This window comes from Nicotiana tabacum, chromosome 2, assembly GCF_000715075.1.
Source record: "Nicotiana tabacum cultivar K326 chromosome 2, ASM71507v2, whole genome shotgun sequence".
NCBI lineage: Eukaryota > Viridiplantae > Streptophyta > Magnoliopsida > Solanales > Solanaceae > Nicotiana > Nicotiana tabacum.
In genome coordinates, this window is record NC_134081.1 from 17745014 (window position 1) to 17758822 (window position 13809).

Consider the following 13809-nt stretch of genomic DNA (forward strand, 5'->3'; position numbering starts at 1 on the left):
TTTACATATAAGTCAACACCCACTCAACTTTTTCAACTTAAGCTTTCAATTAAGAGACTAAGTGTCTCAATTAACTCTGAAATCTCTCCGGACCCAAACCGACCAACCCGGTAAGTCATATAACAACTTTAGGGCACGAAAGGAGCAGTAAATGAGGGAACGGGGCTACAACTCTCAAAATGACCGACCGGGTCATTACATGACTAAAAGGAGGATACGTGGAATCCAAGATGGAATGGCTGAAGACCGAACACAACCACTGCGCTTGTCACCAGAATGGATAATGTTCATAAAAGTGTACTAAATACTCTGCGCCTGGTAGCATTTACTAAGGAATATTCTATAACATTAAGAGCAACAGTCTGTTACAAAGAATTTGGCATTTACGCTCAACATTACATCTTCATCAATGACACTCATAATTGACATTAAAGGAGAGCACGATCCTAGGACCTTCTTCCCTAGACATAGCTATAAATAGTGAGCTCAGTTATCATTGTAAAACACACAAAATTTCTTGCAAGAACACATATTATATTCTATATAAAGCTTTATACAATTTCACTCTCTTGCTTTTAGATCTCATCATTATTTTCGGGAACCGTATTACGGAATCGTCATCTTTGCTATTTCATCTACTTTCTAAGGCTAAGTATTGTGTATTTCTTCAATTATCATATCATTTTAGGATCAAATTAGTTCACTTATCTAGAAACCGCATATAAATCCAACTATACCGTTTTACAGGTAAATAGTTTGGCGCTCACCGTGGGGCCTAGACTGCCATGCAATAAAATTGTTCTTTGTCTCTTTTACTAATGTGTTTTGACAATTTTTGTCTTATAAAAAATTGCAAAAAATGGTAGATAACACTGTTAACGATGCACACAACCCCGAAATTCTAGGGGATCAACCTCATTTCGAGGACTCAATCAGTGACACCCGCAATAAGGGGAATGATGCCATGCCAGTGCATGACCAACGGTACCCATGACAGGTTCGGGAAAGAACTCCCGATGATGCTGACGAGGAGCATGTAGCGGATGTTATGAGGATCCTGCAAGATCAACAAGCAATCATTCTAGGCCATCTCATGCGGCAGGATCAGGTTATGACATAACTCAAGCAGGAACTATCAAGTGCTTCGAATAATGCGAACAAGTGCGATCCAATTCCTCCAATTATTCCCGCAGACCAAACAACACAGAGAATCAATAACAACACTCCCAGGGGTGAAGTCGGCTCCGATGGGGCTGGGGGGAGTAGATCAGATCTTAACAACGAGAACAATTCATTCAAAGATGAGCTTTTACGGTTCATGAGGGAAGTAAACGCCCGCATGGATCAAATCCCGGGTGCACCACCAGTATTGAAAGGCCCGAACTCGAAGATGTATGTTCAATTACAAGTGCTGCACCAATACTGATCCCGAAGCATTTCAAAATGCCTGAAGTTCCAAAGTATGATGGAAATTCAGACCCACATGAACATATTACAACTTACACAACGGCAGTGAAAGGAAATGATCTAGCTCCTCACGAAATTAAATATGTGTTGCTAAAGAAATTCAGCGAAACCCTCACGATGGGAGCCATAACGTGGTATTCGTTACTGTCCGAGAATTCTATAAATTCCTTTGAGATGCTCACGAATTCGTTCATTAAAGCTCACGCCGGGGCCAAAAAGGTCCAAGCTTGGAAGGCCGACATATTCAGAATCGCACAAGGAGAATCAAAATTATTACGAGAGTTTGTCACCGGGTTCCAGAAAAAAGGAATGTTGCTCCTGCCATCCCGGATGAATGGGCAGCTGAAGCATTCACCAAAGGATTGAATCTGAGAGGTTCAGACACTTCCCAGAAGTTGAAGGAGAGCTTGCTTAAGTTTCAAGCAACAACTTGGGATGATGTTCACAACCGGTACGAGTCGAAGATAAGGATTGAAGATGACCAGGTCGGTTCGACATCATCGGCCAAAGGACTTGAGAAGAACATAGAAAAACTAAAAGATTACTACGACGCGGATAGGCGGACTTCGAGGGGTCGGTTTTTATCCTAAGAGCGTACTGAAGGCCATGGCAGAAATTTTCGAGCAGCAATCAAGTTCATTATTGACGCAAGGACTGATCGTGGTCGAAGTAATAGATCACTTCAAGATAAACAAACGTCGGGGTCTCGAGATCTTTCTTACCCCAGGTTATTAGAATATAACTTCAACGTCAGTGTAGTGGAACTGGTGTCAGCCATAAGGAACATTAAAGAAGCACGATTCTCGAGACTTATGAGGTCCGATTCTAGCCAAAGGGATCCTAATTTATGGTGCGAATACCATGGGACGAACGGTCATCCGACAGGGGACTGTCGACATCTTCGGGAGGAGGTGGCAACGCTATTGAAGAATGGTCACCTTCAATAATTCTTGAGTGATTGAGCTAAGAACAATTATGGTCGGAACAGAGATAACACGGAATCCTCATAAGCGGGAGAAGAAACCCCACTCCAAATGATCAACATGATCTTTGGGGGGGAACGAGATTAACGGGGTCACCTTTTCGGCGGCAAACAAGACTAAAGTACCGATAACTCAAAGCAAAAGAATCTAAGAGGACGATATGACTTTCACAGAGGAAGACGCAAACGGATTGTTATTACCACACAACAATGCACTGGTAATCTCTTTAAATGTGTTAGATTTTAAAATTAAGCATGTTCTAGTGGATCGAGGAAGTTCGGCTAATATCATACAATGGAGAGTATTGGAACAAGCTAAACTCACCGGAAGTATTATTCCGGCGATAAAACTCCTCGCTGGATTCAAACTTACGAGCGTGACGACCGGGGGAGAGATCTTGCTACTCACGAATGCTGAAAGAGTAATGAAAACAACTATTTTCGAAGAAATGGATGGTGATATGGGATATAACATCATCTTAGGAAGGCCATGGTTACACGAGATGAAAGTTGTACCTTCGACGTATCACCAATTGCTGAAGTTTCCGACGCCCAAAGGAATCAGGCAGATAAGAGGTGACCAACCAGCAGCAAGGGAGAAGAATGGAATCTCAGTTTCGAGTAGCAAAGGGAAGGAGCGCACAACATAGCAATTACAGGAACCGGCGCCTACTCCTGAGTTAGAAGATGTTATTCCTAGGGTAAAATCGTCAGAACAATATCAGGTGTTTCAAAGTTTTGGAAGAAATGGATGCAATGAAATCCACGGCAGAGGAACTAGAGCAAGTGGCATTGTTTGAAGAATTCTTAGAAAGAAAGTTTCACTTGGGGACAGGACTGCATCCCGAGCTCAGGTCTGATTTTATTGAATTCCTTAAAATTAACGTTGATTGTTTTGCATGGTCACACGAGGATATGACAGTTATCCTGACGGAAATAGCCATGTATAAGCTGAGTTTGGATCCCAACGTACCACCGGTATGGCAGAAGAAACGCCCTATTATCGAGGCAAGGAATAAATTCGTCAAAGAAGAGGTAACCCGCTTGCTTAAAATCAGTTCGGTCAGAGAGGTAAGATATCCAGACTGTCTAGCCAATGTAGTAGTAGTTCCTAAGAAGAACAATAAATTTTGTATGTGTGCAGACTATAAAGATCTGAATAAAGGGTGCCTGAAAGATTCGTTTTCACTGCCAAATATCGATCAAATGATTGATGCCATGACCGGGAACAAACTGATGAGTTTCCTTTATACTTATTCTGGGTACAACCAAATTAAGATGAACCGTGAAGATCAGGAAAATACTTTATTTATAACAAATTTTGGTACATATTGTTACAATGTAATGCCTTTCAGATTGAAAAATGCCAGAGCCACTTACCAACGACTCGTAAATAAGATGTTTGAAAAGCAAAGAAGAAAAATCATGGAAATTTATATAGACGATATGCTCATTAAGTCTTTGAATGCAGGTGACCACCTTAAGCATTTGCAAGAAATATTCGATATCCTGAGGAAGCATAACGTGAAACTCAACCCCGAAAAGTGAGCGTTCGAGGTCAGCTCCGGTAAGTTCCTTGAGTTTCTGGTCTCACAAAAGGGAATTGAGGTAAACTCCGACAAAATCAAGGCCATAGACGATATCCCAGATTAATTATTGAATGTGAAGGAAGTCCAAAGACTCACAGGAAGGTTAGCAGCTTTGAGCAGGTTCATTTCCCGGTCGTCGAAAAAGTGTCATCGCTTATTTACATTGCTCAAAAAGAAGAACAATTTCGAATGGACGTTAGAGTGCCAGCAGGACTTGAGGGACCGGAAGAAGTACTTATCAAGCCCTCCATTTCTCTCAAAACCAAAAGAAGGCGAAATATTATCGGTCTACCTCGCGGTTTCAGAAGTTGCGGTAAGTGCGATTTTTGTCCGGGAGGACGAAGGTATGGAGTTTCCTATTTATTACGTTAGCAAAATTGTAACGGGAGTAGAAACTCATTACCCACATTCGAAAAAACTGGCTTTAGCTCTCCTAGTCGCCGCCCGGAAGCTAAGGCCCTATTTTCAGTACCACCCAATAGTTGTGGTGAGTACTTTCCCTTTGCGGAACATCCTTCAAAAACCCGAGCTCTCGGGCAGATTGGCCAAATGGGCCGTCGAAATGAGTGAATTTGACATAGAATATAAATCGAGGACTGCAATTAAGTCACAAGTCTTGGCTGACTTCGTGGCCGATTTTATTCGAGGATTGCTGCCTCTGGCAACCAAGGAGGCAGTAATGGTGTCAGAATCGGCATTAGGGGTTTGGACCTTATTTACGGATGGATCCTCGAACGTATAAGGGTCCCGGCTCGGAATAGTTTTAATCACACATTTGGGAGAAACCTTAAGGCAAGCCATCAGAACGATCCTTTTAACTAACAATGAAGCAGAGTATGAAGCTTTGATTACAGGGATTGAATTGGCTTGGGGACTTGATTCCGAGGTTATAAAAATCAAATGTGACTCACAAATGGTGGTAAATCAGGTTTACGGGATCTTTGATACCAAAGAATAGCGTATGCAACAATACGTGGTAAAGGTCCAGGCTCTTTAGGCACGATTTCTTGAGTGGTCAATAACTCATATCCCGAGAGAGGACAATGTAGAAGAGGATGCATTAGCAAACTGAGGTTCCTCGACGGAAATAAAATGATCGGAGTACGGAATAATGGTATAACTGATGAGCTCAGTTCTTGATACCAATGGTTACTACGAGGTGAATTCAGCTAGTCTGGTATGGGACTGGAAGAACGAAATAATCAACTACCTCGAGCACGAAAAGTTGCCCGATGATCCCAAATAATCACGGGCGTTACGCACCAAAGCTGCACGTTATAGCTTCAGCAAAGGCCAATTGTATAGAAAATCTTTCCAAGGCCCGTTGGCCCAGTGTTTAGGAGCGTCAGAAGCTGACTATGTCATGAGAGAAATCCACGAAGGTATATACGAAAATCACTCAGGCGCAGAGTCTTTGGTGCTAAAATTGGTACGGTTAGTATATTACTGGCCTCGCATAGAACAAGACGCCAAAGATTTCGTATGAAAATGTGATAAGTGCCAATGCTACGCATCACTAGTACATCAACCGGTAGAACCCTTACATTCGGTTCTGTCCCCATGGCCATTCATGAAATAGGGGATGGACATCGTCAGACCGCTGCCACCGGCTCCCGGAAAGGTTCAGAATACCAAAAGAGATAGCATACGACAATGGGCCATAGTTTATCGGTGCAAATGATCAAGCGGAGTCAACAAACAAAGTGATCATTCAAAACCTCAAGAAATGTTGGAAGCAGCAAAAGGCAAATGGCCCGAAGAGTTGCCCGAAGTCCTATCGGCCTACCGAACAACGGCCAAATCAAGTACAGGAGAAACTCCTTTTTCCCTCGTATACGGTGTTAAAGCCTTTATCCCTGTTGAAGTGGGCGAACCCACTTTGAGATATTCTCAGACAAATGGAGAATCGAATAACGAAGCAATGATAGTCAACTTGTGTCCCATGTAAGAATGGAAACTCAAAAGCAGAGGATGGAGCGATATTATAATCGAAGAGCCAATTTCCATTTTTTCAAAGTAGGAGACTTGGTTCTAAGGAAAGTAACACAAAATACCCGGGAGCTCAACGCGGGAAAGCTAGGACCAACGTGAGAAGGTCCCTACCATATTTCACTTGTTAATGGGAAAGGTTCATACGAGTTGGAGAACCAAAATGGGGACAAGCTGCCCAGCAACTGGAACGTGGCACACCTCAAAAGATATTATTGCTGATGAACAACACTCAGACTGAAAGTATGTGCTACACTATTTTCCCCTTCGTTCAGTTTTTGTTCCAATTGAGTTTTTCTGGCAAGGTTTTTAACGAGGCAGTGATGGAAATCATACTAAAAAAGACAACATCAATAAGACCTTTAATATCAAGGTAAACGAGCAAGCTTCCACTCGGGGATGATTAGGTAATCTTTGGTTCGATAGCAAATTCCCATCGGGAAGTTAAGTTTGCTACCGAATATAGGTTACCCGACCATTCACGGGCACAAACCGCCAGAGGTCTGTTAGGTATTCTTTCGCTCGATAGCATGGATTCCTAAGGGGAAAGAAGATATGTTACCGAGTGAAGGATTACCTAGCAATTCATTGGTGGGACCTTCGAAGATACAAGACTTCCAGTGTTCCAATTCACATTCATCGCATTCAAACACTCGGGGGGATGATATGAGGATACGACAACAATGACTGCCACGTCAATCGGGAACAAAAATCCGGAAACAACCCCGTAGAAACAAGATGTACAAGATAGCCACAAATAATGGCAATTTCTTTTCTTTATAGCAAAATTCTTATGTAATTTCTGAAAATAGAAGGAATAGAATGAAATACTTTTGCTTTTATCTTGTTTCTTGTCTGAGCAATGAGCTGATTTTGTCATTTGAAAGTTAAACAAGTACTTCAAATGTTAGTGCCGTAATGAACAGTTGACGTCCTCTTCAAAATCACTTTAAACATAAGAGGGCCCTCAATTATAAAACCCCCACGTTAAAGGGTTGGTTCCGGAAGAATCAATGCCCGAAATCCAAAATGCCATCAGGGAAAAATACACCTGAAGCCGCATATGAAAAGGATGCAAAAAGCAAACTTGAGCAAATATTCATAGAATCCCTCATGTAAAAGGGAAACTTGCGCAAATATTCATAAAGACCCTCATGTAAAAGGGATAATACTCGGAACCAAAATGCTTCGAAGAAAAGGCATCCGAGACCACACATAGTAAAGCGCGAATTGAACAACATACGCGGAATACTTGAGCAAATGCAAAAGTTAAAAGCTTGCATGGATACGCAAACGAAAGTAAGACTCAAATGATATCTGAACAAAAAGTATGTCTTTATTCACAATAACGATCCAAAACGTTACAAGTACAAAATGAGAAAAGAAATGAAAAGCTAATTATAGCATCTCCGGGACCAGGAGGAAAAGAAGTATCCGCATTGCCGGAAAGAGTAGTTGGTTCCGCCGATGGCTCAGATCTTTCCCTAGTTTGGCCTTCGGCCTCATTGCCTTCCGATCCTTCTTCAGTTTTTGAAAACTAAGAATCGGAATTGGAAGAACCTAGAGCATCAGACTACGCCTGGAGTCCATTTTATACAGCCAACTCAAGCTCTCCGGCCTTAGAAATTTCGACGTCAACATCGATGATACCAGCTTTGGCCTCTTCCAAGGTTTTTCTCCTCATGCTATACATGGAATAAGTTTTTTCAACAATGAGGGAAGTCGCTAGTCGCTTAAGTTCTTCTTTGAGTTGAGTGACCTCGGCGGAAAGTTTTTCCCGGGTAGATCTAGTAGACTGGAGGCTGATATTGAGCTCACGGACAGTTGAACTAAAGAGCCTATTATGCTCGATAGTTTTCATGTACTTCTCTTCTAGCTGGGCATGTTTTGCCTCCACGGAAGCAAGCTCTTCACTTTTGGAGTTCAATGCTACCTCCAAGTTAATCACTCTTTCAGTGGAGGCAGCCTCACGGTCGGTTGCAGCAAGAACGTCGTTTTGTACTTCTGCCCATTTGTCCTTAGCCTCATCAAAATTAACCCTCAGCGGCCCAATTTATTGGCTAAGAGTTACCACTTCTTGCTCTCTTTGCTGCAAACGAGCCTCCAAAACTTCTGGAGCAGAATATTTGTTTCTCCTGGTAGAGACCGAAAGAGTAATGTTCCTCCTCCTTTGTGGATCTTCAGAAGGAGCAGCATATTTGTTTCACCAAGTTCCCATGAACTGGGGACTGTGGAAGAGGAAAACCTTCTTCATGGTCAGGTGCGGCCAATGAAGATGGTGTAGCAACCACTGGTGGAAGAGTAGATGAAGATGAAAATGATGTAGCCGTTACTAGTGTTGGTGAAGGTGGAGATGAAGCTGATGGAGTTTAAGAGTGAGAAGCAGCTGCACCAAATGCAGTGTTGGTTGTTTGATGCTCACCAACAAAAGATGGTAAGGACCTGGTACTCAGCCCCGCAAAACCGGTTGCAGCAATTGGGGCCTGAAAACGAGAGTTGGCATATTCTACCAAATCAGACTCTCTCTAAAGTGCCAAGACATCATCTTCAATTGGTGTAACTATATCAACTGGCCGAGCATCCTGTTGAGATAATGAGGATCGTCGACCTCTGTGTAAAGAAGCTTCCTCATCAACAACTTCTTCATCATCATCAATCATCATAGTGTCTACGACCGACCCAGAAGGAGGACCAGTCATCATCGCCACCGGAGATGATTCAGGGGCATCAACCTTTTCCCTTTTATTCTTTTCCCCAGCCGCGGAGGTGCGTCTTCTCTTTGTTTGTTTATCCTCCGACCAGGGACTCCGTACAAAAATATTTGCACCCGAAACAGACCCGGAGATACCTGTTTGAGTAAATGCTTCCTGAAACAGCCTTGCTGCATCAGCAGGATCAGCCAGAACGTCCTCCTCGAGGACAACAAAAGAACTCGCAGGTAGACCTCATTCCATGAACAAAGTCAGAAGGGTTCAACCAAGTTCTTCATATACAAAAATATAAGCAATGTAAATTAGAGTTACCATGATTTTTGGCCTTCCACCCGTATTTAAGGGCTAGTTCTTTCCACGAACAAGTTTCGGGCATTGTGACGTCCAAAATCTTCTGAACCCATCGGTTCAAACCTTCCACCACTTGTGGGTGCCATTGACTTGCTAAAATATGCGAAGGGTGAAGAGATAATATGGCCATAGAAGAATATCTAGTAAGAGGAATATTATATAAAGAACTTACGAGTGCGGTTTCAAGCAACCGGAAAGGATGAAGCCGTTATTGGAATGATGTCGTTGGTGGAAACTGCAACGAACTGCTCCATACATCCACGGTCGTTGTCATCATCCATGCTAGACAAAAAAGCATGGTGTCCACACTTGCAAAGGTTTATCATTCCCCCGCGGAAGAGTTTTGGGGAATAGAGATTCATTGCATGAGCTAAGGTTAGCGTCTCCCCAGTTTCTTGGCACAAGCATCAGAGGCAGGCGATCGTTCTCTACACTGAAGGACTTACCTGTGCCAAACATACCTGCTAGAGAAGGCAAAATTCTACAATCACCGAATCAAGCTCTCCGCTCAAAGAATACTCACCCAAAGTAAAGGGATACATGAAAAAGTATGTAAAACATTCCTTGGGAAGGGTCACTCGCTTCGATAGATCAGGAGCAATGATTTCCAACTCATTGCAACGGCAGTCCTCATTCACAGCAGGAATACTGGAAGGATGAATGGAAGAAGGGTACCTACTAACATCCTATGTACGAGGGTTAGCAGTAGGAAATTTCTCTTCAAAATCTTTCGAAGTACTAAGCCTTCTTGCGATGATGGAATCCACTGTTGGAGGAACGAAATCCTTGATTTTGTGCTTATTCTTTGTAGAACCACAATGTTTGGAGGAAGAAGCCATTGGAAAGGAAAAAGGTAAAGAGTTTGCGTTGGAAGAAAATTAGAAAAAGGATGGAAAACAAGGATGCAAATTAGAACCTCAAGCAATTGTGAAACGCAAAGGAAAAGAAAGTTGCATATAAGTAAAATTTTGGCGGCTAAATTCATGGCCATAATTACATCGATAACCGGCTAAAGTTGTGCTGAATCATGGGATGACACGTATTTGGGACATTAAATGCGGAGAGACATGCGTCTAATCAACTGTTAGAGACCTTGAGAGAGAATTATAATAATTCCCGCCAAAAAGGTATTTCTACCAACTTCCCGGTAACACAAAGTTATGTCACCGGAAAGCAGGGGGACTATCTGTATAGGGTAAAATATGATATGATGCGTGGCTGACTAAAAGGAGAATACGTGAAATCAAAGATGGAATGGCTGAGGACCGAACGCAGCCACTGCTCTTGTCACCAGAACGGATAACGTTCATAAAAGTGTATTAAATGCTCTGCGCCCGGTAGCATTTACTAAAGAATATTCTACAATATTAAGAGCGATGGTCCGTTACAAAGAATTTGGTATTTACGCTCAACGTTACATCTTCATCAATGACCCTCAAAATTGACATTAAAGGAGGGAACGATCCTAGGACCTTCTTCCCTAGACATAGCTATAAATAGTGAGCTCAGTTTTTATTGTAAGACACAAGAATTCTTTGGCAAGAACACATATTATATTCTATACAAAGTTTTATACAATTTCACTCTCTTGCTTTAGCTCTCATCATTGTTGTGTTCGGGAACCGTATTCACATAATCGTCATCTTTGTTATTTCATCTACTTTCTAAGTCTAAGTATTGTGTATTTATTTAATTATCATATTATTTCAGGATCAGATTAGTTCACTTGTATAGAAACCACGTATAAATTTAATTGTACCATTTTACGGGTAAACAGTTACGAACACTTGTATGCAATCTCATACCTTCTATATTCAAGGATATTTTAGGTTCTCAAACTCTATTTTGTTTTGTAAATATATGTGATGTTTAAATGTCATTTTAGATGTTACTAACATTGGTGTTAGAATTTTAAAGTTCATTTTAGATACTTGATGGAAAATTTAATTGTTTTAGAGAAAATACTGTAGGCATTTAAATTTTATTGAATTTAAATTTATAAAATAGTATGGACTATATTTTAAATTAAAGATATTTTAGTCCAAATAAATTTATTGGGATAATATAATTGGGTTGATTATGAAAATTCAATATATATGGACTTAATAAATTAGTCCATGTTCATTGGACTACGGGTGATGAGCCCACTTTATTAGGCTCAATATGTCATCTTCTTAAAAGCTCAGTTTGGTGCCATGTGTCAAATGACGTAGCGCGCCAATTCAAACGGAAGAGCTACATGTCAAAATGACAAGGCATGCCAAATAAAATTAAAAGACCAATAAAAGCGTGCCACATGTGCAAGTGACATATTATGTCCAATCAAATGCGGCCTTGTCATGCTTCAATCTTATTGGTCGGAAAGAGTTTGTTCTCATCACAACTCTTTCCTCCCACAACTATAAATATGGGTCTTTATAACCCAGAAAAAGGGACGAGAAGTTATAACAAGAAGCAAGAAAGATCTCGCAGATCAAACGCTGCAAATTCCTCCACAAGTTTAAGTTCAAGCAATCAAGTTCAAGCTCAAGAACGAAGAATAAATCAAGTTCAAGCTCAAGAACGAAGAACAAATCAAGATTCAAGGAGTACGAGTTCAAATCAAAGTTTGTGCTAGTTGAATCCAAGATCATAGTTCGTGGCAATAACTACATATTCAAGATCAAGCTCAAAGGGCCATTGAATTTATTTACTATTGGAAAGAAGAATCAAAGGGTTCATAGAGATTGTACACTCATATTATTTGAAATCAGATACTACGATCGTTGTAATATTTTTCGATCTCGATTATTTTACTGGCACAAATTTATTGTCTACCAATTCTAGCACGCCAAGTGGGATGATCTCTACATCTCATCTCTTCTTTTCCAAGTTCAAGAACAAGATCTAACAATTCGACCATGGAAGAAAAACTTGCAAATTTTACCAAAGCACTTGAGGAGTTGACCAAGTGTATGGAGGATCGAGATACTCGCCTCGAAAAGTTAGCAAGTGAGATCGAGAGCTTAGCAAAAGCAAAATCAATTCAAGCACCCGAGGAGCTTTTCGAAGATAAAGAAGGGGAGAATCCGCTACGAGGCAAACGATTGTGGTCAAAGAGATTCAAGTTTCTTCAGAAGGTCTAATTCATGTTGATCAATTGAAGGACTTCATGTTGCAGCAAGAGTTTCTCAATGGTTTCTATAGCACAAGATGCATCGTAAGCATGATCGAACTTACAAACAATCATCAAGGAAAGGATGAGCTAGTTATTGACTTCATCAACCGCTGGAGGAGCTTAAGTCTCAACTGCAAAGATTGCCTTAGTGAAACTTCTGGCATCAAAATGTGTATTCAAGGCATGCATTGGAGTCTTCGCTATATCTTACAAGGCATAAAGCCCAAAATATTTGAAGAACTAGCAACTCGTGCACATGATATGGAATTGAGTATGGCTACAAGTAGAGATCAAAGGTTTTCTGGCTTTGAGCCTCATGATGAAATAGAAGCAGAGGATGCTGAGAATGGGGGCAAGTATTCATCCGAAGATAAAACTGAAGAGTCTATGCAAGTTGTAATGATCCTTAATGCATGAGCCTAAACTGCAAGTTATAATGTTCCTTAACACACGAGCCTAAACTACAAGTTATAATGCTCCTCAACGCACGAGCCTAAACTGCAAGTTATAATGCTCCTCAACGCACGAACCTAAACTGCAAGTTATAATGCCTCCTGGTACATGAGTATATATTGTATGTCATGAAGCTCCCCAATTCTGAACTTTATATCTTGTATTTCTTTATTTATTATTCTTTTGTTTATTATTGATATTTTGGCTTTTCCTTCTGTATATTTATAGTCAAGTATATGTTCTTTTTGGCTAACCACGTAATATTCTTCTTTTTGTCTTTTAAACCAATTTTTTTTATTGTAGGTACTTCAAATATTTTTTTGACACTGAGGTCTAATTCTTTTTCTTTTATTTGTTCAAATATATTATTATCAAATATAATTTTTTGTTCTGAGGATTCTTCATCTTTATATTCTTCTCGTGTTATTACTTCTATTTCTTTTTCAGTCATTAGGTTTCATCATCTTCTTTAGTTATTTCATCTTCTATATCTGATATTTCATATACACTATCTTCACTATCTAGTTCATAATCTATATATTCCATCTGCATATATTCTTCATCATCAATTATGATTTCGGTTATTTGCTTTTTCTTTAGGTTCCTAGGTGCTTTACAGTCTTTAGCTATATGTCCTAATTTTCCACAGTTATAACAAGTACATTCTGTTAGTTTCTTTTTTGGTCTAAATGGTCTTTTAGCCTGATAATTTTTTACATAATATCTTTTTCTTGGTCTTTTATTTTTATATTTTGACTTATATTGTCATTAGATTTCTATTTGTTTGTTTTTCTTTATTTTGTTCTTCAATTTCTATAGTCATACTACTAAATTCGTTTCTTATGGATATTTCATATTTGTATAATATTTCTATATTTGTTGTTGCTATTTCACCATTAAATTTTTTATTACTTCTTAAGGTATCTATACTTTCCTTTGTTAAATTGTGTAACCATAATTTTACTGTTCCTATGAGTGTTCTTTCTATATATCCTGGTGTTTCTGTCATTCCTATTTTATTATCTACCAATTGTTTAGATACATATCCTATCCATAGTTGGATTGTTTTATTTATATCTGCTACGCAATCTAAATCTAAGAAATTATATT